Source organism: Lissotriton vulgaris, chromosome 3_2, assembly GCF_964263255.1.
Source record: "Lissotriton vulgaris chromosome 3_2, aLisVul1.2, whole genome shotgun sequence".
Classification (NCBI taxonomy): Eukaryota; Metazoa; Chordata; class Amphibia; order Caudata; family Salamandridae; genus Lissotriton; species Lissotriton vulgaris.
Genome location: NC_141690.1, coordinates 211,485,275 through 211,511,248, shown reverse-complemented (window position 1 = coordinate 211,511,248; position 25,974 = coordinate 211,485,275). Strand labels below are relative to the sequence as shown.

The window sequence follows — 25,974 nt, the reverse complement described above, 5'->3', positions numbered from 1 at the left end:
ACGCATTGTGTTGTCCCCAGCGGCTACCAATCCTGATGACAGCATTCGTTGAGACTCCTGTACTACGACTAGGTGGTAACAGTGGAGCAAGTGACAAAAGCAACATCACCCAGGTACGACCTTCTGTGAGCATTGCTGCTCCTGAATACGATGACAGCAATCATTCTCACACCTGCCAAGTTACAGCGCTATCTAATTTGGTTGAACTGTCACCTGAATTTGTAGACCAATTCTTTGAGAGCCTGCCTGATACGATGTTCTCACCCGTACAGAAACAATAACTTTTAAGAAGCTTTCCGACTCACAGCGTTCCCATGAACTCTGAATTCGTCCTTCAGTTTTGATCAACAAAAACTGCTAAGAAGCTTTGGAACTCTATGTTTCCCCGTCCAAGCATTACAACATTTTTTTTTGATTTGGACAATTTTTCTAATATTGACCTTTTTTTGGCACGAACAATTCTTTGCTTAACGTAAAAACTATTCTTAGAGAACAGAAGCTTCACACTTCTATTTCTAAACACATCTAGAGACATAACAACATTACACCAGCCTCTAGCACACATGTTATTACAATGCATTTCTGCTTCTGTCAGAGATACTTCATGTGTAATTCTTTTTGCATAATCGTTCATTGATTTCATATGCAATAATTTTTGAATGATTTCTATGCTTTAAAAAACGTACAGTACCTAAATTTCATGTATTACAAGTACGCCTATTTCGAATGCATTTCTGTATTTTGGGGTGGGCAATGTTACACATGCATCTAATTGCTTTAGTTTTAGTAATTTTGATGGACATTAACCCGTGGAGTGGGTGTTGCGTGTTTATCTAGGTTCCTGATCGATACTGTGACCTTATGCCCCTATTCGGCTATAAATCCATTTATTCTTTATATTGGCATAACCGTTCAAGTGCGATTTTCAGAAAAGTCATCTCTTGCCTCACACGAACAGAGCCACATTCCAGCATAGTTCTCTCTGCCACTTCCTTTGCGACCAATTAGTGCAATGACAGAGCAGTAGTCACTATCTGATATTCCTAGATAACACTCCGAGTTCTTCAACAAGATAAAAACTCAGCAAACCTGGAAATCCCCGCTTGCTGTGTTTTGATTAGTAATGGAACTCTAATGAGCAACTGATAACTATCACTTCCTAGTGACATCTTTAATTGACGTCTTATGTCCAGTAAACTTGCGTCAAACCCGGCACCTGTCAGGTATAAATATTACCAACGTTGCCTTAAGCAAGGAGAGCTACTGTTGCTGATGCCAGCTGCCTGCAAGACCCCGTGTGGGTAAATCTAGCACTCTGTCGCTGCAGCCTGCTGTCCCTGTAGTGGTGAAGCTGCTGATACCATTATCGCTGCTAAAGCGCGAACGATGGTACAGTACACTTAGGAGCTGAACAGCCGTCCCTCTGCGAAGACATCCGGCAGATTCCAGCTGCCCGCGGACGCTGTCCCCCCTCCTTCCTCGACGCGCTGAAGAGACCCGCTGCCTTTCTCGTGCAGAGAAATCCAGCTCCGGCGTTTCCGGTCTGCCCTCGCGGGTGACTGGGATATCGAGAGTGACCCCTGAAGGAGATACCAATCCTCCATCATTCTATTCAGAGGTATGGTGTTGACTAAACCCTTAGACGAGAATTCTTGAAACAAACCTTGGCAAAACCAACTTAACTTAAGCTGCTTACTTACTCCCCTTCCACGTGTTAGGCTTAGGTCAGGCACACTGGGGTAGGCATAGTTAGAAGCACCAGTTGAGTATGTTAGCATAATGTATATATGACTGTATATATTTTTTATTACTTTTAAACCATTGTATGGCTAAGAAACCATATCAATGCTTTTACAGTTCTATTTCGCAATCCTTATCTTACTGTACGTACTTTTTATAATAACAATTCTTGCAATTGTGGCAATACATTTCTCTTGTACGAGAAGAAAGACTGTTCAATAAATGTTAACCCTTTATTGACAAATGCCCGTCTCTCTATTCTCTACATCTCGTGAAAGTAAACTGCACTAGACTGACTGAGTGAAATACATGTCTATTGTTTCACACGACCCTAGAGATTGACTCTTGATCTGAGGAGCAAAGTTGTCATGTTGCACGGTTGTTGGAAAACTGAATCCCTTCTTGTCTGTGCCAAGGAAGCTGATCACTTCCAATGCAGAGAAGAAAGTTTCCAGTGACCTCTGAGCTAGTTGGTAACACAACCCAATTAAGTTTAGCATAGTCAGTGGAGGCCTGGAATATAAGCAGTTCCACGTCGATACTACTGTTTATGTTATTCCAATGCGCAGGGCCTAGTGGGAAACTAGGAACTACACTACAAGAAATGTGCTCTCTTACAACCACCAAAACACTGTCAAAAAGCTGCAATCACATTTAGGTTTTCTCAACGTTGATAGAATATGCATTCCAGGCTATGCACAACAGATTAAACTGTTGTATGAATTAATTTGTCCTGATTTCTTGAGCACCCATTTGGCATCAGAATACACTCAGATTCTCAGAACACTGCAAACTGACATGCTTGCATCCAGACACTTATACAGTCAAGCCAACATGGCTAACTTGGTGATCTGCATAATGGCGGGATCCACTGTCTATACATATGTCACTTTTAACAAGGGTAATACTGTAGCAAATGCATATAAATCACATTTATATTCTAATGCTGGAATGTGTTTTGTATCGACAGAAAAAATACTGATTGCAGTCCAGACAGCTGTTATAAAGAAAAGACTGTTTGCTCAGGGGAAACACATGATTGTGGTTACTCCAGTTCCAGCCTTAGAGGCTGTCATCAAGGCAAGTGTTCCTAATGCAAAAACCTTACGTTTTACATGGATTAACCCTGGCCGTAGTTTGCGTAGTAGTGATACGCGTAGCTACGAGAAGTGCACTTCGCACTACGCAACCTATGCGTAGGTACGCAAAAAGCATAGTGCACTGTGCAAAATGCTGTTCGCAATGATTGCACAGTGCCGGATACTTGTCCGCACTGTGCAATCATTGCAAACCGCATCTTGCACAGTGCAAGCGGTCGTTTTCTGCAGCTCGAGTAGATTTGTACTAGAGCGGCAGCTTTCTCAGCGCGGACTGGTAGTTTCTCATCGCGAGCGGTCGCGAGCATACGCAACCACTCGCAATGAGAAACCTGACCTCCCGTGTTGAAAATCTCACCTGGAGGTTTATTTTCCACGCTCGCGATCGGCAACTTGATGATGCTGATCGCAAAAAAAGTCTCGCGGGGATGTTATTTTGCTCACTCGCAGTTGCCAATCCGACATTGAGGGCCGCGAGCAAGCAAAAAATGCTTGCTACGCTATGTGTTTTTGCACTGTGCTAAGTGCAATTTGCATAGTGGGTAGTTGTGCTATCTAAGCAAACTACGCGAGCGTTGCGTAGTCCTACACCCAGGGTTAACATGGATACAATGGGCCACCTCCTTAACGGCTAATGATGTCTTTGACCCTACATTGCAAACATAATAATTTTTCCAATTTGAACAAAAATACCCTGTGCTCAGTGATGTTTTGCCTCTAGATCAGTATGATTACACAATATACACTGATGATTCAGCTGAGCCCGCAAACTGCACTAAGAAAAGATATTCATGTGTACAGTGTGTGTTGTCGGGAAAAATGGACAATTTCATCAACAAAAATTATTTATACAATCCTGAGGGGATTGTACCACTCAGCTGGTTGAACTAAAAGATTTATATCTGGCACAACAAATACTGAGCCTGAATACCCTACATTTATAGTGTGTGATTCATATTACGTTGTCCAGTCTTTTAATGAAAACTTACATTATTGGTGCTTGGATGGATTAATAGATTCTAAAGGACATACTATCAAGCATACATTGCTTTGGGGAAAAGTGGCACATCTAAAGGATTGTCATATAGTTAATGCTTTTCTATATATTGTGTTAAGTTAGCATGAGCTTATTAAATGTTTAAACAACATATTTTCCTTCGGCTTCAGTTTGCACACGGCACCTAATTATTATTGTAGCTTTCAACCTAGACGAAAGATGTGATTTATTTGAGAATAATATGTTATTGCTCTGATATCAGTCGTGCTTGGTACACTCGGTACACTGTCTGCACACTGAGAACTATAGCCTCTAAGAATAACCTAACACAAGGTTGCTGGGAGGCCTGATCCTCGCACCACATTAGACATAACACAAATAATGTTGCTGCCAACATTGGGCTCTACGCGGGTTTAAGATAGAGTTACTGAGAATGCAAAAAACACACTTAATGGTGCTTCGCATGGAGAGAGTTGGTAGCTGATGATGTAATCTTCATCTGCTGACATTTAGAGGTATGGGCCCGCCCTGCTAAAACCCAAATGAGACCTTCTTAGATATAATATAGTATGCTAAATAGGGTGCGCGAAATATAGGTGATACAGATTTCTATAGATTTTTGCATTATAATATGCTATCACCGTTCGCCTACTATGGACTAGTGACTATGCTGATAACTCTGATTTTTATAATATGTATGTTGGTATTATATAAGATACTGCGTTTAAGAACCTTGCATTGAAAAATAAATATTTCAAACTTGCACGTGTGTTCTTTTACTCCCCGTTGTGGCTTGAAATGATTATAAAGCGAAAGAGTGTTCATGTGTTCCACGATACCTGAGGTACACTAAAGTTCATGTTCTGGTTTGTCTAAGTCATTGGGAGTTTGCTATGACCAATGAGACACTGTAGCTAGCTTGGTAAGGGGATTTCTGATACTAAGGTGAGTTTTGGGCCATCCTAATTCACCCAGGTTCTAGATCTCCGTGCACAGTTCTGTGGGAGAACGGAAACCCTGCTACATGGTGCCCAACGGTTGTTGGCCTTATATCATGACACTCGAGTAGTATATCATTCAAACCTTAACCCCTTCATTCCCGTTTCCGGAAAACGGCGGTGTCGGAAAAACCTACCTATTTTTGAAATAGGTCTTTTCAAGCTTGAATCTATCTAAAACGGTTTCCTTGAATTACTACCCAGTTGTGCTACAAAGTACTCTTTGTTTTTTCACGTTCCTGTGCAGTCATGGCACAAGCCGTGGACATCGCGCTGCATAGTCGCATTGCGGTGTGGGACCATTTGCAGGCTTATGATGTCCCTTTGGAAGGCTTGGCTGTGGTTCTGGTGGTGAGTGCGGAACATGCTTACCCTTACGAACTGTTTTATTCTTGGGTGACATTTCCGCCAGTGGACACGAATTCTGGTGTGTTCCACTCGTACACTCTGTCAGCTGTACCTGCGGCATATGCCCCGTACAGGGCACAGGAAGTACCTATTTATGTTTGGCAGCATGGAGTTTGGTTTGGTGGCGCCCTACCACACGCTTTAACCGCTCCGAGGTTAGGTCCTTTGTCCATTCCGGGCACACCTTGGCCCGCTTTGGCTGGATTTACTCCTCACCCTAATCACGCCACTTGTAACATGGGTGACCTGCGACGTCTTCACGAGGTCACGGTTGAAGTGATTAGGGCACTTGTTCATAACACGAGTCGTAATTACAGCCCCTAGGGGTGCGCAGCTTCAAGCAGGTAAGGCTGGTTTGAAAATCAGTCCTCTCATGGTGAATTCCGTAATGGGCAAGAAGCCCCAGGATAAGGATGACTTTCCTTTCTGGCTTGCCGAGAAATTCGACCAGCTGGAGGCTGTGTTTCCTAATACGAATCCTGGTGAGAAACACCGGATTCTTACGCTTAGTTTGCCGAAAGATTTGGCCCCTGAGCTTGTTGACTGTGAAACATGGGGTAAGACTTTTGCAGCAGTCTATTAGAGGTGCTTTGGCTCCCCGTCTATGTCCAACCTGTCGCGGTCCTTAAACGTGTTCAAGATGATCACGGACCGGAGTCAGCGGTTGAGTTGGGTATGCGCCTGTGTGGCTCCTTTGAGGTGGTTTGCGATCTGATCCTTGCGAATGTCAAGGGGGATGCAGTGAACTTCCAGGTGGATAACGCCTTGGCGTTGATTCCCGACGCGGACAAACCCCGTCAGTTAGCAAGGATAATTGTGGCGGCTTATAAAATGGTTGGCCGCAATGCCAAGGGTCTTAAGACTTTTTCTGATAAGGAGAAAAAGCAGCCCCAGGGACAGTCTTCGGAGGCGAACGCTCAGCCCAAGTCCAAAAAACAAAATTGGCCTAAAAAACAGAATCAGGGTAAGCAACAGCAACAACAACAAACACAGGTTTCGCGCCCTGCATCTCCGTTGCCTGCGCAGTCGGAACGTGTTTATGATTTGCGCGACCGCGCGATGATTAAGACATCTGAACGTTTTCAGGCTTCTGACCAACGCTCTCCTCGTTCCTTTCAGGACTCATTGGCTTTGTCAACCGGTGGTGGAGGGGGCGGCAGGGGCAGGGGTGGCCAGCAAGGACGTGGTCAGCCCCGCCCGCGCAACGGTGCAGACAAGCAGGAGGGCTCTACGCCTCAGAGACCGCAGTTTGTCAAGAAGAAAGTCGCAGCCTTGACAGCGCATCAATATGCCCCAGATTGTGAAAACGAGGCTTCGGAATCTGACTCGGGCTCTGACCTTGCTGGACAACGCGGCGGAGATTACCATAGTGAGAGAGGCCCTCCGTCCACTACTGAAGGTGACAGCGACTGACACTTATGTTGTGATTGAAACAGCTGATACAAGAGTTGCTCCCCCTGATAGACTTTTCGAAATTGTCCTGTTAATTGAAGGCGACATACAGCGTACCGTTAAAGGGGTATTTTGGGAAAATCTTTCGTCTACATATGACATTTTGCTTTCGGAGGCTGACTGGCCCCCACCTTTTGTGCTCACAGCTCCACGAGGGGAGGAGGTAATCCTCCCCAGTTTCGCGAACACAGTTTCGAGAGTGGAAGCGCTGCACTTTGCAGAAGAGTGGGCTCTGGCGCTTGCACCGGCTGTGTACCGTAATCAGTGTGGCTGGGATAAATTGTCCCCGAACCACGAGATTCCTTTACGGTCTCAACCGCAGCCTCAACCTCAATATCCCATACGACGTGAAGCCAAAGCTACAGTCGCAGCGATCCTTAAACAATTGGAATATCAAGGTGTAATTGAAACGTGTGTGTCACCGATGAATAACCCCCTTTTTACTGTAAACAAACCGGACGGCTCTTACCGTTTGGTTTTGGATTACAGGTATTTAAACTTGCATTGCCGTAACTGTGCAGTACAGAATACTCACGGCTCTGCCCTTGTAAATAGTCTTGTGCGTAAGCGGTTCAAAACCACGCTTGACATTTCCAATGGCTTTTATGCCCATTCATTGGACAGTGTAAGTTCCCAATGGACTTCTTTCACATGCGGCGGGGTTCAAAAAATGTTTCGGCGTCTCCCAATGGGCTATGAGAATAGTCCTGGCGTATTTTCTGCACGCATAGTCTCTCTGTTGGAGAGGATCGACCCTGATTCTTGTTCCTATGTGGATGGTATCTATCTCACAGACAACGAACTTTGGGAGCATCTGTGTCGAGTGAACAGTATTATTTGTAGCTTTGCAGACATGGGTTACAAGTTTAATTTTGCAAAGTCGCACATTGCAGAATACACAGTGTTGTTTCTAGGCTATGAACTAACTAATGAAGGAAAAGGCTTGGCTCCTCACTTCCTGGGGAAGTGCGCACAGTTGCGCTCTCCGACAACACTGAAAAAATTACAATCTTTACTGGGCTTTTAGAATTTCGGGAGGACATACATTCCGGAATATGCCCAGCGTATCAAGCCTTTGTATGCTTTGATACAACCATCTTTTTCCAAATCATGCTGGCTGCCTGAGCATTCAGCTTTTCTGCAGTCATTGCAAGCTGATTTGCTCGCTTCTGAATACTTACAGATAACCAGACCAACCTGGTGATAAGAATTGTCCCGGGGGCGGTAGGTTTCACGTACCTAACTTTTAATGAAGGAGATACAGTACCTATGGCTTACAAGTCACACTTGTACACTTCGGCTGAATTGCGATTTTCCACTTTGGAGAAAGTTTTGACGGCTGTGCAGATGGCTATTCTCAAGGAACGTGCCCTGTCACAGGGAAACGCATGTTGGTTGTTACCCCGTGTCCTGCCTTGGAGGCAGTTACGAAAGCCAGTGTACCAAATTCTAGTGCTTTGCACCCTCGGTGGATTCAATGGGCTGCATCCTTGTCATCCCAGGATGTCACGTTTATTTTTGACGCCACTTTACGGTCGCAGGAGTTCTTACAGTATGAGTTTGTTCATCCTGCTCCTTTAGCAATGCGGCCGTTGGAGGATTTCCATTGCATCATTTACACTGATGGTTTGGCGCAGGTTGCGCATGGCTCTAAACATGCCTACGTCTCCGCTTGCACCATTGTGGTCGGTGCCATGGTGAACGATGAGTTCAAGTTCAGTGTCGTGCACACGCAGACGCTTGGGTACTGCACCGCACAATTGGCTGAGCTTCATGCTCTGATGCTTGCATTGGAGTACGCAGATCCGAGTGTGACGACTTTGGTCGTAAGTGACTCTTACTACTGTGTCCAGTCTTACAATGAGAACTTGTTCTTTTGGATTCAGAATGAATTTCGTGATTCCAAAGGTAGCACTATAAAACATAAAATGATCTGGGTCCGAGTGGCAGAACTCAAAGAGAAGTTGCCACTCGTGTTTGTAATTCATACTCTTGGCCATCAGTGCGTGGGGGCCACGCTGTTGGAAATTCGCTTGCTGATGAAGCAGCGAAGTCAGAAGCATCAAAATACTTAGTTGCAGCAGTCACGAGGTCCAAAAGTAAGATAGATGATGACATCTTGGCAGCGGTTGCTGCTACTGAGAAGGGAAGTAAATATCCTGCGGGGTTCCCTTCTAAATGCACATACCACTTAAGTCCCGATAAGGTTCCTTATGTGAAAATTCCTGAAGTTGGCGAACGTTTAATTCCCAACTCGGATCGCAGGGCTTCTTTGATTACAGTGGCTCATGAAGGTGTGGCGTCTGCGCATGCGGGCGTCTCGGCCACTGTAACTCAGCTACAACAGAGGTTCTGGTGGCGGGGACTGTACAAACAGACGCGCGATTATGTCCTTCAATGTGACATTTGCCAGCAGATTAAACCTTCAACTGCTGCGCATCCGCCTCAAACACAGTTGTACATTTCTAATAAACCACTGGGGTGTGTCTATTTAGATCACTGCGGTCCTTTTTCTTCTGATACTGCATATAAGTATATCTTAGTAGCAGTTGATTCATGCACACGCTTTGTGTGGGTTTGGCCTCATCGGAGCGCTGATTCATGGACTGTCATTAAGGATTTGCGAGTCTTTGTAGGGATTTTTGCCTGTGGTACCTTCCATTCGGACCAGGGTCCGGCTTTCGCCTCTAAGGCGTATAAGGATGCTATGGTTTCGTTGGGGGTCCAAGTCAAGTTTTCGTCTCCGTACAGACCCGAGGGAAATAGTGTAGTTGAACGAATGAACCATGACTTAAAGCAATCTTTGACAGCTCGAGTTATAGGCACTGGCAGAAACTGGTTAGCCCACCTCAATGGCGTGCAGCGTGCGCTTAATAATCTCCCTAGAAGGTCTCTGGGTGGGCGGACCCCATACGAAATGCTCTTTGGTATCAAGATGTACGTCCCTGACCTCGACGGTCTAGACTGCAAGGCCCAGGCCGCGGCCTTTGACGTAGATAAACATTGCAATGTTTTACAGGATCTACAAAAGACCAGAGACAGTGTAGCAAAGGAACATTTGCCCTCCACATCGGATGATGCGTTGCAGATCCCGGTAGTTGGCTGGCTACCCCAAGTTGGAGAACTGGTTCGAGAGAAGATCGATAACAAGAAAGAGTTTGGTCCCTAATATCGTGCACCGGTTCGAGTTCTTGGAGTGAAGGGCACGAGAACAGTCATATTACCACCACTTCCAGGTCGTAAGGAAAACAGATTTATCTCTATTGACAATGTCAAGACACACAGGGTGGCCGATTCTTCATAGCATGACACCGGCTATATCCTGTCCTTCCATGGTGAGGCATTTTGTGCTGGCTATTACTTCTGGTGCAGAACAGGAGGTGTCCCTCGAGATGCCTGCCATATCCAGTCCTTTATTAAATACTATTCCTGTTACTAACATTGATGAGCTGAACTACGCCTATCCTGCTGACTTATCTATGCCAGATTTGCAGACTCGTTTGGCCGACCAGTCAAGATTCTCTTTTGACTCTGTTTCGGAACTTTTGAAGAAACCCTCAACTATTGCAAAATATGCCACCTTATTTAAAAAACATTTTTTAATTCCCCCTTGGACATACATTTGGTTGATCTTATTTTCATTTTATCTTTTTATGTCAATTGGTTTTGTGTTTTATTTTTTCTGCCTGATCGATGGTCACTATGTTAAAGAAAGAACAGGAATTCGGTACCTTAATGGAACATTGGCCCCTCTTTCCTCTTCACATTCAGCACTCAGACTGAAACGAAACTTGAATACAGTCAACATTACTGCTTGGCCTGTCCTTGATGGGATTGTGTGGGATGCGGTTAGATTTCAAATACATGGGCCCACTGAAGTGATTAATGTTCCGAATGTGCTTAGAGTAAACATGGGGGATGTGATTAAACAAAATATACGTTCTGATGATTGGGATATTCAGGCCGTAGAAGCATTGTTCTCTGATTTGAAATACTATGCTGCCTTTGATGCTGAGGATTTATATTTAGATTCTATTAATTATGGTGATTTGTTTTGTTTTCAACATTATGGTAATCATTTTTTACATAAGACAAATTCCGGGAGGGTTGCTGTAAATTACACACAGTGGGAACATTGCCCTTCTCCATTGGGAGGCAGCTCCAGTACATTTCTGAAAATATATTCTTATTTTACAGATTTTAATCAATCAAATCCTGAGTCATTTTATTTCAAAATGACACTAAAGTCCATGTCCAAAGTTAGACTTACCGATACAAAAATGCTGTATTCGAAGTCCTTTCTAGACAGATTGGCTGTAGATGGCTACGAGTTTTGGAAAGGAACAATTGACCTTAAATCGGTTTGGGGTACTAAAGATTGGCAGGTACAAGGCACTGAGGCTTTGCACCGTGCATGTCTCATCCCGAATCACATGTTGTTTCTAAATTCATCCATTTTCCAAACCACATGCTTTGGATTGGCTACTTCTAAAAAATTAAATACACCAATTATCCCCGAATTGGAAAAATATTCAGGATGGGGTAATTATACCGAATTGTCCATTCGTGAGTTACAGGCTCTATTGCACAATTCGTCCTTTAATATATCCAGTTTGGATCCAAAGGGTTGGCTGATGTGGCAAAGAAGTGCTGATTCTTGCCAACGTCGTTTTTTGGGTTTGGGTGAAGGGTTCACACAAGTCAGACCTGATCCACGTTTTGATACTGATTATACTGTCACTACTTACTCTGTGGGGAAATTGTGTCAGAACTGGTTACAACATTCCACGTTAGCAGCAGTTAAACTACATCTGTCTCAGTTAAATGATAATGTGGATTTAAATGATTTTATAAAAGGCCCGGCTAATGGTAGGTCTAAACGATGGATTTATGCGGTTTACAATGAAATTTGGAAATATTCACAAATTGAGGCTGCTAAACGCCTGAGGGCGATTGACCAAGCAAATTTGGAAAAAGTGCTTGCAGTTGTCGATAACAGTATTAACATGCTTTCTTCCAGAATTTACACGTTGAACAATATTGTCTCTTCTGTGGTTGACATTGTAAATGATGAAGTATCTGTATTGTACCATGGACAAAATCAATTGCGTTCTGTGATGCAGTTTGCATGGACACTACAGACTCTGGAAGCTGGTCACGTTCCTTGGAATTACATGAACGTGTCGTCCCTATTTGCCCCGTTTAATTTGACTGACAAGCAGAGCATGCTTTCCATGCGAGATGCATCATTTTCTATGTTGCACATTGAAAAGTTAGAATCTTCGCCCTTTTCTGTAGCTGAGGCAGCTGCTGCTACATGGCTTATCCATGGTGTTATTACTTTACCATTTGCTTTGTATAAATTTACTAATTGTATGAGATATATTGCTATAGGGCGTTATGAACCACTAGGCAGTGCTTTCCTACATGAGACATGGTCTTACCATACACGTACAGATGCCTGAAGGATGGGAAGGAAGTGAATCTGAATGGTGAAGAATGCACGCAGTCGCCTGACCATTCACTGATATGCAGACACATCCAGTTGCATGGTTCTTGTAATCAGGACCGGCCTAATTTAGCCTGTGTTTTGAAAGGCACACCGGTTCCTGCAATAGTTCCCACATTTACTTTATTGACAAATGGTAGTTATTTACTTTTGAATAACGAGGAGTGTTGTGGGTTAATGGTCGGTATCGCCTATGTGGTTACTGTATCAGAATGGGTGGTGTGTTGCAAGAACGTGTTATATCCACCCACGCATGGGAATTCAGATTTTTCCATCTGGCCGCGCATCCCAACCTTGAGAGCGGAGTTCAATGGTATGAGCCGCATAAGGACTCTATTGTCTCAAAAAGAAGTGGCCCTGAGCTCGGCCCGTGAAACTTATGTCCTTCACATAGCTAACACACTCACTGAGGTGCAAGCACTTTTAAATACTGACTTGCCGTTTCATTTCTGCGAATTAGTTCATCAAATCTTTAATGCCTCCTCCACGTCTGGGTTAGCTCATTTTTTTAAATTGGTCAGCAGTGGTCTCGTGACTACATTTGAAAAGATTTTGGGTGTTATCCTCGCTTTTTTCCATTCAATATTTTCGAGCTTGTTTGGCGGATTGCCTGTTTTGCTGGCTTTAGCTGCAGGCGTTTTGATATTATTCTGCTTCCTAAAACATGGATGCCCGTCCTGCACAAGAAGCCGCTCAGCCCCTTCTGACGCTGTTTCGCAACCGGATGCTTGATTACTATGGCACCCTGCCGCTTGCGACCTTAAGCACGGCATTTGGATTATCATTTCGATTTTCCTATTTCACATGTGTCCAGCCTGTGTTTCATTGCCTGAGCTGCCATTTTGACTAGGCCATTGATTTGTGTCTCTGCTTGCCGTTATCTCCTAAAGTCGATTTTTTATCACCTGATGGGCCCCGTAGTTGCTCACGAGTTGGTTTGTTCTGGCGAAAGGATTATGGCCTGGCAGCGATGCATGGACTAATGGGTCAGTGGGACATCCCCGCAGCGGCGCATGAGTTTCTGGCACATAGCGTTCTTGAGAACCCACCGAGTTGTCCTCTGATGTTGCTAGAGGGTCCGGTGTTGGAGGAGCACGTTTGTTCTTTCCCATTGCTTAATTGGATGGCTGAACTGTTTTCGGATGATGACAGTGATTTCATTTTGGAAGCTGTGGCTACCTATTTTGCATATTCTATCCACCCATGAGTGGCTTTGAAGACTTTCACTATACTGGCACGTGACTTTTTAGTAATTCTGAATGGTGCCATTTTTTCTTATGGACAATCTACTTCATATGTTCTAGGCCTGTGATTTTATATTAGGCCTCAAGTTTGAGAATTTTTACATTTTTTTGGCCACTGTAGGCATTCATACATATTTTTGTATTGATAATTTTTATATACATATACATACATTTAGCTTGGCTCAATATTATTAAACTCTGCTTTCATGTTATGCCTTTGTTATATTATTGGCTTGTTTCTTGACCGTCCTCGGATCATTGAGGGGGTGTCATATAGTTAATGCTTTTCTATATATTGTGTTAAGTTAGCATGAGCTTATTAAATGTTTAAACAACATATTTTCCTTCTGCTTCAGTTTGCACACAGCACATAATTATTATTGTAGCTTTCAACCTAGACGAAAGATGTGATTTATTTGAGAATAATATGTTATTGCTCTGATATCAGTTGTGCTTGGTACACTGTCTGCACACTGAGAACTATAGCCTCTAAGAATAACCTAGCACAAGGTTGCTGGGAGGCCTGATCCTCGCACCACATTAGACATAACACAAATAATGTTGCTGCCAACATTGGGCTCTACGCGGGTTTAAGATAGAGTTACTGAGAATGAAAAAAACACACTTGATGGTGCTTCGCATGGAGAGAGTTGGTAGCTGATGATGTGATCTTCACCTGCTGACATGTAGAGGTATGGGCCCGCCCTGCTAAAACCCAAATGAGACCTTCTTAGATATAATATAGTATGCTAAATAGGGTGCGCGAAATATAGGTGATACAGATTTCTATAGATTTTTGCATTATAATATGCTATCACCGTTCGCTTACTATGGACTAGTGACTATGCTGATAACTCTGATTTTTATAATATGTATGTTGGTATTATATAAGATACTGCGTTTGAGAACCTTGCATTGAAAAATAAATATTTCAAACTTGCACATGTGTTCTTTTACTCCCCGTTGTGGCTTGAAATGATTATAAAGCGAAAAAGTGTTCATGTGTTCCACGATACCTGAGGTACACTAAAGTTCATGTTCTGGTTTGTCTAAGTCATTGGAAGTTTGTTATGACCAATGAGACACTGTAGCTAGCTTGGTAAGGGGATTTTTGAAACTAAGGTGAGTTTTGGGTCATCCTAATTCACCCAGGTTCTAGATCTATGTGCACAGTTCTGTGGGAGAACGGAAACCCTGCTACAGGATTGCTTGCCACAGGTTCATGTAACTTATACATTGAGTTAGCAGGATTCTGGAATACATGTTGTAGGGAATTCACTGACTGATTAAGCTGACATATCATAGCTGCTCATGAAGAATTGGCATCTACCTATGCAGGTGTGGTGCCTACATTTTCCTTAATACAGAAGTGCATTTGGTGGCATGGTCAGTACAAGTAGACTAAACAATATGGGGCAGATTTACAAGCCCCTTGCGCCACGTTTACGCCACCTTGCGTGATGCAACAGCGGCGTAAACGTGGCGCACCCCTATGAGGCATTTACAACATGACGCATCTAGGGAGATGCGTCATGTTATAAAGCCCAGCGCCATAATGGGGGAGGTCCCACGCAGGGTGGGCGTTCCGGCGCCTGTGCGCCTCGCAAAAGTGCCTGCGTGAAATCTACAAGATTTCACGCAGGCACTTCTGCGACGATGCTACGTAAATTCCTTACGCCTGCTTGAAGCAGGCGTAAGGACTGACGCAGCATGTTAAGTATCGGGCGGACCTGAGCATTGCTGGAGTTGCGTCGCGCTTGCGACGCGACTCCAGCGATGCGCCGCCCTTATGTCACGAGATGCGTCACGCATCTGCCTAACCTTGCGCCACGGTGCGCCACATTGGAAATGCGGCGCATCTGCCGTGACGCAAGGATAGTTTTGCGTGACACATTTGTTCTGGCGCATCTCTGCTGATATGCAGAGATGCGCCAGAACTCATAAATATGCCCCCAAGTCCTTAACTGTAACATTTGTCAGTAAAATAAAAGTTCCACCGCAGGTTGCCCATCCCAGACACCCATTCTCATTTCAAACAAGCCACTAACATGTATCTATTTTGATCACTGCAGACCTCAGCTTTCAGATTGTGAATTCAAATGTATTCTTTTTGGCCGTAGATTCATGTTCTAGATGTCTATGGATGTGGCCACAGCGATTGTGACGCTTGAACTTTAAACAAAGACTTGCAAGACTTCATCTGGACATATTTAGTAGTAGCATTCCACTCGTACCAGGGAACAGCATTTACCTCTAAGGCTTACCGGGATACCATGGCAACCTATGGTGTTGCTGTGCATTATTCCTCCCCCTATAATCCTGAGGAAAATTCGATAATGGACAGGAAAAACTGTGACTTAATCAGTCATTAACAGCTAGAGTATTAGGTTCAGGTCAAAGTTGGATACATCACTTGCATGGAGGACAGAGAGATTTAAATAATTTGCCTGGACGATCCTTGGGTGGCCGGACTTCTTAAGTAGTCCTCTTTGGTGTCTAAATGTACGTTAAAAAACTCAACCAAACCTGGCACAGTGGCAGCAGATATGCCTTTTTAACATCAAAAAACATTTTGCTGTCTTGCAGGTCCTAAAAGACTTTTGGGATGAGCACTCAAATGACACTTCCAAATGTTCTGCTACTGATGAAGTGAAGGAGCAACCAGAAACTTCTAGCTGGACTTCTAAAGCTGGGGATCGAGTCAGAGAGAATATTATGGACAGAAAAGAATTTGGCTCATATTATAGTGCACCAGTGCCAGTCCTTGGCCTTCAGGGTACCAGCACTGTGATTTTGCTACCACTTGTTGATTGTGAAAACAAATGTTTTTTTTCCATAGATTTGATCAAACTACACCATGAGATCAGTCCTACACAGTATGCCACGAGACCTGCTCGGTAGTTGCCTGTCTCCTCTCACTACCATACAGGAAATCTCTATTCAAACATTACATCATCAAATGTTTCTTTTTGATTGGGAACTTCAGATGCTGACGTTTTACTATTTCCTGTTACTACTGCTGACATAGGATTCACATCAGATATGAATTTACGGTTTTCCACTGCTGCCATTAACAAAGAAGTTGTTTATTACCAACCACCTTTGGAGGTGTCTTACAGTTCTCCATTACCACATGAGGTTCCTGTTTTTGCACAGACTGCTTCTGGCTACTTTGCCAAAATTGATGATTTTTCTTGAGATGCTTTGCATATTACACTGCATGGTGCAGGCACATTTAGTCTTTGGCTGACATAGACGTATGTGATTCTTCCATAGTCCAATATTTGGATTTCCATTTCACTACTTTTACTATTTATTGGGATTGGATTTGTTACAGTCTTTTTCTTGTTCTTGAATGGAGATTACCTTCTAGAATGCTTTGCTGCAGAACTGTTAGTTGAGGTATTGAAGCCTCATTCTTCTTCACATAAATTGTGAGGAGACCTGTCACTTGTGAACATTTCTGCATTTCATATCTATAATGGAATTGTTTGGGATAAGGTATCATTTCATATTTGTGATACTACAGATATTCTTCAGGTTCCTTATGTATTTATGGTAGCTATGGCTAAATTATTACTCCTTGATCCATCTCTGATAAATGGAATTTAAATATTGTCAAGAGCATTTTTTCTGAACTAGAATCATAAACATTATTTAAAACTGAAGATTTGTATTTAATTTCTGCTAATGATGGTGAAATGTTTTGTTATCATCAATATGCCAATCACTATTTTTGACAAGTTCAGGGCAGCGATGCTTTGTTTAAGCTTGTCTGATCCCTAGACTAATGATTTTTCTGAACAAAATGGTATAGCAAACTACCTATACACATACTACTGAGTAGAACAGGTCAGTGTATCAGAAAAACGTAACAGCACATAGAGCGAGAAACACAAACATACAAATTGTTAGGTAACATTACATTTCGTGGTGAGTACATGCATATATATATCTGTACCTTCAGTACCCAAGAATGGTGTACTTTGCCTCGCATTAAGGCTGTCGTCCACTTACCAAATTGGTAGAACGTAAGAACTGCGCCTCACCTGGCTGCGGCTCAGGTAACTAGAGCACCGCTCTATTAAAAACAAGCAACATCGGCATGTACCCACCACGAAATGTGATGTTACCTTACAATTTGTATGTTTGTGTTTCTCTCTCTATGTTCTGTTACATTTGTCTGATACACTGACCTGTTCTACTTGGACGCCATCTCCTTTAGCAGGACGATTACTTCACTAAGACGTTCAGGTGACATCTTTTTGTTTATATAACGATTTGAACACATATAATTTATTCCTTTTACCACTATGCAGTAGCAATGACACGGTCCTGAAGAAAGCAGCGGACACTCTTGAGGTCCATTAACTGCAGAAACATGTTGACCTTTTACATCAATATAGCGGATATTTGTTTGAAACTGCTATGATCCCGCACTGTTTTTTTAGATTTGGAAATACGAGAGACACCTAATAAAGTTATTTAGCTCTCTATTTATCCAATTTTTATATTCCTTCACTCATTTCACCTTTTTCATTCACTTTTTCATGCACTGCTTTTTAGTCACCTCTAGTAGGTTCCACCACCCATCCACATAGTTACATTGGGTTACCCTTGTACATACAGTGCATTCACAACTGATGCAAGAGTTTTCTCCTCGGTGAAAGGAGTCCCAAATGATGACTAGGGCGGAACCAAGAGATTACTGATGGGTACTTTTTAACTTGAAGAAGTACCTTGCACAGTTTTTAGGTCAGTGGTCAGACTTGCTTTCACACTGTTTGTTTAGACCTACAGTTACTCAGTAGTATGAATTAACTGTTCAGCAAGGGGTTATTAGTGCTCAGAAAATAATGGCGCACAACATGTAGTGGTTGAGTAGTCACACAAAAGGTAATTTTGGTTGGTGCTGCTTGTACAGAGAGAACCCTAAAAACTCTGAAACCAAAGGGTGTAGGAACTAACCCCTATGCAAAGTACAACAGCCAGTCAAGCGCACACAACAATTGTAAGGGTATAAGTGATCAAGGTAAGGCGTTCAAGGATAAGGTCACACACGATGTTCTTTCTATCTTAGTTTTAATTGGTGTATGATTGGTCCTCCTGTCCAGGAGACACCACCGAGAAAGAAAACCAGCCGACACGTGTTTCGTCAGTAAGGGTGTTAACCCAATGACTCTTCAGGGCTGGAGGTAAAGGAAGGGGTTTGGGATTGATAACAACGAGAATGCGAAAGAACACATAACTAATTGAAAATCAACAGAAGGGGTACCTTGTGTGAGTGGAAACCTAAAGAAAAGAGTGAGGGGGATGCTGGAAGTGACTGTCAAGTTCGTAGAGAAAACACCTAAAGTGCGAAAAAAACAGTAATGTGCCCTCATAGTGATGGGTGACTTAGTGTGTGGAAAACGGCTTAAAACAGTGTGCAGAGCACAGAGACAATAAGGGAAAAGCACAGTAAGGTCGGAAGAAACATGGAGAACCTAGGTATATTAGCTAGCTAGTCACCGCTCAGGGTTATATACCTGTAAAAGAATGGAAAAAGGGACAAAAGTAATGCACAATTCACAGGTGAGTGAGGTGATGTCAAAGCCAGTGCTCGGAATCAGTGACTGACTGATTATCATAACAAATCTTAGAAATGCAATACAGATTTGATTGTTTCTTGTTGTAAAGTAAAAAGAGTAGCCTGCAGCCTAGGAGGAGAAAAACAAGGGCAGTATATGCGTTTTGAAACTTGCAAATCCTCAATGTAATAAGACTATATGCAAATTTAGAAGTTAACATATCAGTTCATTCACCTAGTAGGGGGAGGAAAGACAAAAAAACTGCATAATTTCTGCAAAATAGTAGTAGATTTGCAGGTTATCGATCGTGCTGTAGCATCACATTTTGGCTGAGAGAACATGTAATCCTGACCCCATTTTTTACGACAAAAACCGTTCAAACAATAGGTTGTAACGATAATAATACAGCACCCGCTGTACGAAGGATCGTTCTAGAAAATTAAAGGCGTGTGCAGAGTTGACAGCCAGACAAAGTAAGGGCAAAGTTAGACAGATACAGTAAGAATAAAACAGGAGGGGGTACCTGTTAGGGTGTGATATATTGTTGTATCTATAACAAAACAGAGTGATAAGGGTTGTGTCAGGGAACGATGAAAACACCCAAATGCATGGTGCCATGACCAAAACATTGAGAAGATAAGAAAGTCGGGGTCTATCTCACCGGGGGACCGGTGATAATTCCAACCCGGTCCTGATCGGGTGTTTAAAGAAAATGGTAGCGGGTCCGCACAAATAGTAATGGACTGGAGGGTACGATGCTCGTATTAATGGAAAAGGCGGGTAATGCCTTTCGTTCGGATCACGAGCGGCTGCATAAGAGAAAAAGGGAGGATTAGGGAGTGGCCAAGTGATGCCGGTAACAGGGTGATAATTAAAGGATTTCCTGTAGAATGATTCGTCCGATGTTAGTCTTACCGGTGTCCCGAGTAGTAGAGGTGTGCAGGGTATTGCCGGATCCAGGAAACACCCAGAGTATTGCGTGGAGCGTGATTTATACTCCAGCATGCATTGCGTTGTAGGATATAGACTAGACCGTCTATCACCGCGAACATGGTCAGAAAACCTGGAGAGGTAACAGAGCAGGCAAAAGACAACTACAGGGAGAAGCTACGCTCAGTGAACAAGAAGTAGTTAGATTAAACAACAAAGAAGTACACGTTGTCAACCTCTCTTCTGAACACCTAGACACTAACATGATCTCACTTTTGAGCAAAGGTCTCAGTTTTAGGCATGAACCTGACAAAAAATTGGATGATAACTTTGAGTGGGATTAGGTGGGAACTTCACAGTCTGGTTAGTAGAGCAATCCAGTACATAAGGTACAATATCATCAATGCTGAAATGGCAGATTTGAAGTAAGCTTTGGGGCTGAATGGTGTAATGTTATGGAGTAACCTCAGTTGAATTCCGCCACTTATGGGTATTTCTTTAATATGGAAACATGGACTGCGGATAGAAGAATGGAATTTGACTCCTCACGAAATCTGGCAGAGATATCCAGTAGAAAAAATGCAATAGAGCCGCCTCCATCTATGACTTAGCAAAGAAGGCAGTGTCAGTGCTGTGAGACGGTTGAAAATCATACTTGGCTAGACTGAGTATTAGGGGCATACTTATGAGAGGCTTGAACTGGCACTGCACCACAAATTGTGATGCAGTGGCAGTGAAAGCAGTAGGTCATATTTATAAAGGGTTGCATTGGCCATAATGTGTTGTTTTATAAGGCTTGTGTGGGACAAAAGCTCCACTGAAACCGACTGCACTACCCATAATATAATATATGCAATGTAGGCGTTGCCCTGCAAAATTAGTCGGAACTATAATGCAGTCATAGTTATGGGTTTGCCAATGCATCACGCAATGTTGTAAAACGCATTGCAAAGCCTGAAATGTGCCAGAATTACTGCGCATTAGCAACCCAGGCATAGGAAATGACGCAGTGGCTTTGGGACAAAAAGAGCAACTCCACAAAACATTCTGGGAAGCACAACTGCACCCTGGAGCTTGTTACCCTGCAACTAGGAGTCGCAAGGAGATCACCTCCACCACCATGTAGGCAGCGAAGGAGAAGGGAGCTTCTGTTCTGGCAGTGCATATCCCTCATTGACCTCAGGGAGGATGAGGTCATCAAATTCTAGAGACTCAGAAGAGATCCCATCATTCAAATGCTGCATAAGATTAGGCCAAGTCTACAGTCACCAACTTCAAGGTCTAATAACATTGCCTCACATGCAAAACTTATGGCTGTGCTACACTTGCTGGCATCCAGCTCCTTCCAGATCTCAACAGCCAGATTGGCATCAATCTCACAGGAAGCATTTTCAGTGTTCCTCCCTTCTGTCTTGGATGCCATCCTCGAACTCACACCCCAGTACCTCCTCTTCCCCAAACTCAAAAACAAAAACTGGATATCAAGCGAGGATTGTACACCTTTGCAGGATTCCCACATGTCCTTGGTTCAATTGTTTGCACACATGTCCAATTGGTGCCCCCTACTGCAACATCCCACCTCTTCAGACACCAGAAGCACAACATGCAAACAATGTCCAGGCCAAGGTGGATTACCAGGGAATGTTTATTAATGTGCTGGGTAAATATCCATCGAGTGCACATGATGCCTACATCTTCTGCCACAGTATAATAAATGAGTGGTTTCAGAATGGGAGATATGGGTCTGGCCTCCTCATTGGCAAGGAAAGCAGAAAAATACATCATACTAACTAACAAGGTGCAATGTATACATAATAGCCATCTCTGTGTTTGTCTGTGGAGGTCGTGTCTTGTGCACATTGTGGGAAAGATTCACTCCAACATGTAGACAATGCTGTTCTATTATGTCATTCTTTCACTAATCATGCAATGTCAGTAGCACAAAAACAACTGTGACAAGTATTGTGCCATCTCAAACTGCATTAAAGGACAGAACCACATTGTCTGCAGTGGTCAACATAAAAATGCGCAAATCATTTGGTACACAAGTCAAGTTATTAGGAGTATTAGCTAAGAGTGAGATGAGTGTTTATTCAGTGGGGTACCTAGTCTTGGTAGAAGTTAAAGATCCACTGAATTACTGGTGTGGGAACAAATCTAGTGTTCATAAGTAAATGTAAAGAAAGTTTCTGGAGCAACAATGGGAGAATCCTTGTAAATACCATTTGTGTTATGCAATTTAAGTGTAGGCCCAAACCATGAGTAAATGTCAACTTATGGTACCAATGTGATACTAACAGTACAAAGCACACATATGTCTCAGCCACACTTAAGTCTAGTTGCAAACACATATGTATCAAGCTATATTGACATATTTAAATAATGTGATAGATAATCATTTTTGTGGTGCAGGTTGGTTACATTTCCTGCTTCTGAGTCTCTCAATGTAAAACTCACAGTCACACAATATGATGTCAAACATGTCTTACACCAATAATTACCACACAATAAATTGCAACCAAGGCAAGGTGTCATTGTGTACTCTGGATCCCAATCTGCACATTCACTTGGCACACCAATGATGACAGATTTAAGGCATATTAGTACAGAATCACCTACAAGTCATAATCACATACAATTATGTTGAAACCTAACATCTTGTGTCCAGGTATGTAGCAGAAAGCTACTTTTGTCTATGTCAGTTTATCCTACAGAAAATTGGTCCATATTGCCATACCTATGTGTCCATCTGAGTTTAGCCTGACACCTTGTCTGACAAAAAGCATTAGCTGTAGGCTGACTACAAAATATATAACTAGCCATGTCACAGTGGGAAATGTACTACATGTGCAAAGCAAATACCCATGCTACATCAAGTGAATAAATCAAAGGCTGTGCCAATGCCATATAGGCAAGCAACATCATACCTTTCAAAAGGACATATGTATGTGTGAGTGTCAAATATGTTGCACTGTCAAAACCTTCCTAGGGCTCAATAGATGCCAGAAAATCTGATAAGTTGGGCAGTTTATATATAGCGAGTGCACCTAACATATCAAGGTCTAGAACATTTCAAAATTCCTATCATAGTAAACTACTGCCTGAACATGACAGTCAGCATGTAGAAGTGTCCAAAGTATCAGGACATGGTCAGCATTTTCAATGACACATAGAACTAGCTGAGATATGTGTAAACCAGTGATCAACAGTATCTAAACCATATTGTTCTGGACTGTAAGAAATGTGTATGAGTTTGGCAGTATACTTTAATGTTTCTGTAACAATGAGCAACTTCATGAACAGTTTTATTTTTTTACTTTCAGATGACCAAGGATATGGATTTCAGCCATGGGTCTTGACCCCAATCATCCATCCCCAGACGGAGCCAGAGTAACGCTACAATATGGCACAGATCAAGATGAGGAATAGTGACGAGTAGTTTGGTAGTTCTGAAGTCCAGGTTCAGATCCTTGGATATATCAGGGGGAAGACTGTTGCACTCCCCCCTATGGTTTGCAAAATCGTCCTTGTCTGTGCTATTTTGCATAATATCTGGTATAAAATAAATGTTACATGGGACTCCAAGCCGGAAAATACAGAGCAAATGGATAAGGAGGATGAAAATTAAGGAGAGATCCAGCACACTTTGTCTGGCCGGCAGAGATGCAACCAGATTCTGGGAAATGTTTTTACATACACCATGTCACATAAAGGAGGAAACCACTACAATTATGTTAATATTTCAAAGTATGAGTAAGTGCTTTGAACTCATTCATTGTCCACACTTGGATTAACCCCTTGCATGCTGCCGCGATTCTGTACCTGTGCGGCAAAATCGCAAGTGGGCGGGTTTATGACGGCCCCCTGCCGTCATCAGCACACGAGCGCCGTAGTGCATGACGGATGGGGGCCGTCATCAGCATGCAAGGGGTTAATACAAAGTCCAATGATATCCAGTTTACAAGGTCCTGGCCGAAGGTTCTATTTCTGAGCAGCATTCATTAGGGATTTAATAATATAAGTAGGAGTATACTTTTGAACAATGCTGAAGAGAGAGGCATTTCATTTGAGTCTTTACTGATTTATTTTGTCCACAAAGAAGGCGTCTTTGGTGTTTAGTATGTTGGATTTCCTTCTGAGTTGTTTTTGATTTTTAAATCAGGGTGGATGCAGGTCATTTTTCCACAAGTGCTCCAGGAGGCATATGCCTTATGTCTCTAGAGTTAGGGAAGGTTTAAAACATTCTTTGCTAAATTATCTTGATTCCATTTTTAGCGATGAGATTAAAAGAATCAATAATGGTAAATACATTAGAGTGTAGTAGGTTTATAAATGTTTCAGTTATGGAGGGTTTTTTTTAGTTTTAGAGGAGTGACATTGGAGCTTACAGCACCTAAGGACACCTAAAGACACGGCTGTACTATGGAATGCCCTGTCTGCCACCATCCAAGCTGCCACCACAGAATCCAGTTTCAAGAAGTTACTAAAGACCTGGCTCTTTGCCCAAAAAAGATAAGCCCTCTCCCTCCTTCCTTCTGCTTTTCCCTCTAAACAAGTTCTGCATTCTCAGCGCCGGGACACCTCCTTGTGAGGTAGCTGTTCCCGCTTTATAAATATCAGTATTATTATTATTATTCTCTGCTCGATCCCGCTCTATTCATACTTAAATTTAGGGTGATATTCTTAACTTTCTTTAGTAATGTTCATAGAGAACAAAGGGGCATATCATAAAGAGGGGGGCGATAAAATTATCGACTCTTTAGCATCTGTTTTTGGGCTAAAAGCAGAGATAATTTTATCGCATTATCAGCAAGGTCACGCTATCGCGTGAATCCTTGCCTTAGCGCCCTTTCCCTGAACGCCTACTTTGCATCTCTAATGAGATGCAAAGTGTGCGTTCCTTCCCTAAATAACGTGAGAAATGTCGCTAACGGACATTTCTCCTATTTACAAGCTGCATGCTAAAGAGCATAGTGATAAGAAAAGTAGCGATAACCTCGGTTATGGGTACTTTCCTTACGCCTGCTTTCAGTCTGACTTATATTGAAAACAACAAGGGGACCCAAGTAAGTCGAACGGGCCCTTGGGGATAATGCTATTCAAACAACAGTGGTCCTATTTAGGAAAAATGTACCGTTGAATAAATATAGACACAGTCGTAGCTATTTTGATTGGGACTTGTCCAGCCGGACAGCGGTCTAGTATTTACTTATAGTTGATTGTAAAAGATATTACACAACAATTCACAACGTAGGGTACAAGCCTGCACCCAACTTAACACATGTGCAACTGACATACAGTAACAAGACTAGAACAAAAGGGCTTGAAGGCAAGAGCGTGAGGTTTGAGGTACCAGAAAATACACAGATTACAAATTCACGATGCATCCTTATTAGGATTCCAATGCAGGTTCACATTACCCAGTATTGTGGAGAGGCATCAAGCCGCCTATCACTGTATACAGGATATCTTTATTTTCTGTGAAATGTATGCTTTTATGTTTTTCTTTCTATTTTTAGTACTGTATATTGGTTTTCCTGAATGTGGGTGTTGTATTGATACCTTCCGGAAGAGAAGAGATTGTTGGTAGTGAGGTTGGTCAGTTCTTCAATAAATGCTATACTGTGACCACATTGGCAAACATTAATAAAGTATTTGATGATGATTCATGAATCTTTGGGCATTTAGGTGTAAGCATTCAAATTAAGCATGGGTGAATTTTGCGAATCTCGCGTTCGCGAATTTTGCGGATTTGCGAACTCGCAATCCGCAAAATCCGCGAATTCTCGCGAATTTGCAGATTTTTTTTTTTTGTGTTTGCCACTCTCTGTCACCACTGCCACTCTCTGACTACTCATGCCACCCTCTGGCCCACCCATGCCACCCTCTGTTTCATCACAGCACCCTCTGGTTGTCCAGTCAGTGTACATTATTGTGGCAAAGCAAAGCACACCTTCCCTGCCTCAAGTGACCTGAATTAATTTGGGGCTGATTAATGTGTCACAGAATATTTTTTTAGCTGGCACCTG

The 25,974-nt window shown here is 42.7% G+C and overlaps 1 long non-coding RNA gene across 1 annotated transcript in view; it reads left to right on the top strand.

Annotated features, from left to right (window-relative positions):
* LOC147725539 (uncharacterized) overlaps positions 1-23,400 on the top strand; it is a 53,212-nt gene extending 29,812 nt beyond the window's left edge. The window contains exons 2-3 of the long non-coding RNA XR_015309836.1: positions 16,032-16,221; positions 23,269-23,400. This is a non-coding gene — a long non-coding RNA (uncharacterized LOC147725539). The remainder of the gene's footprint in view (positions 1-16,031; positions 16,222-23,268) is intronic.
* Positions 23,401-25,974: the final 2,574 nt, after the last annotated feature.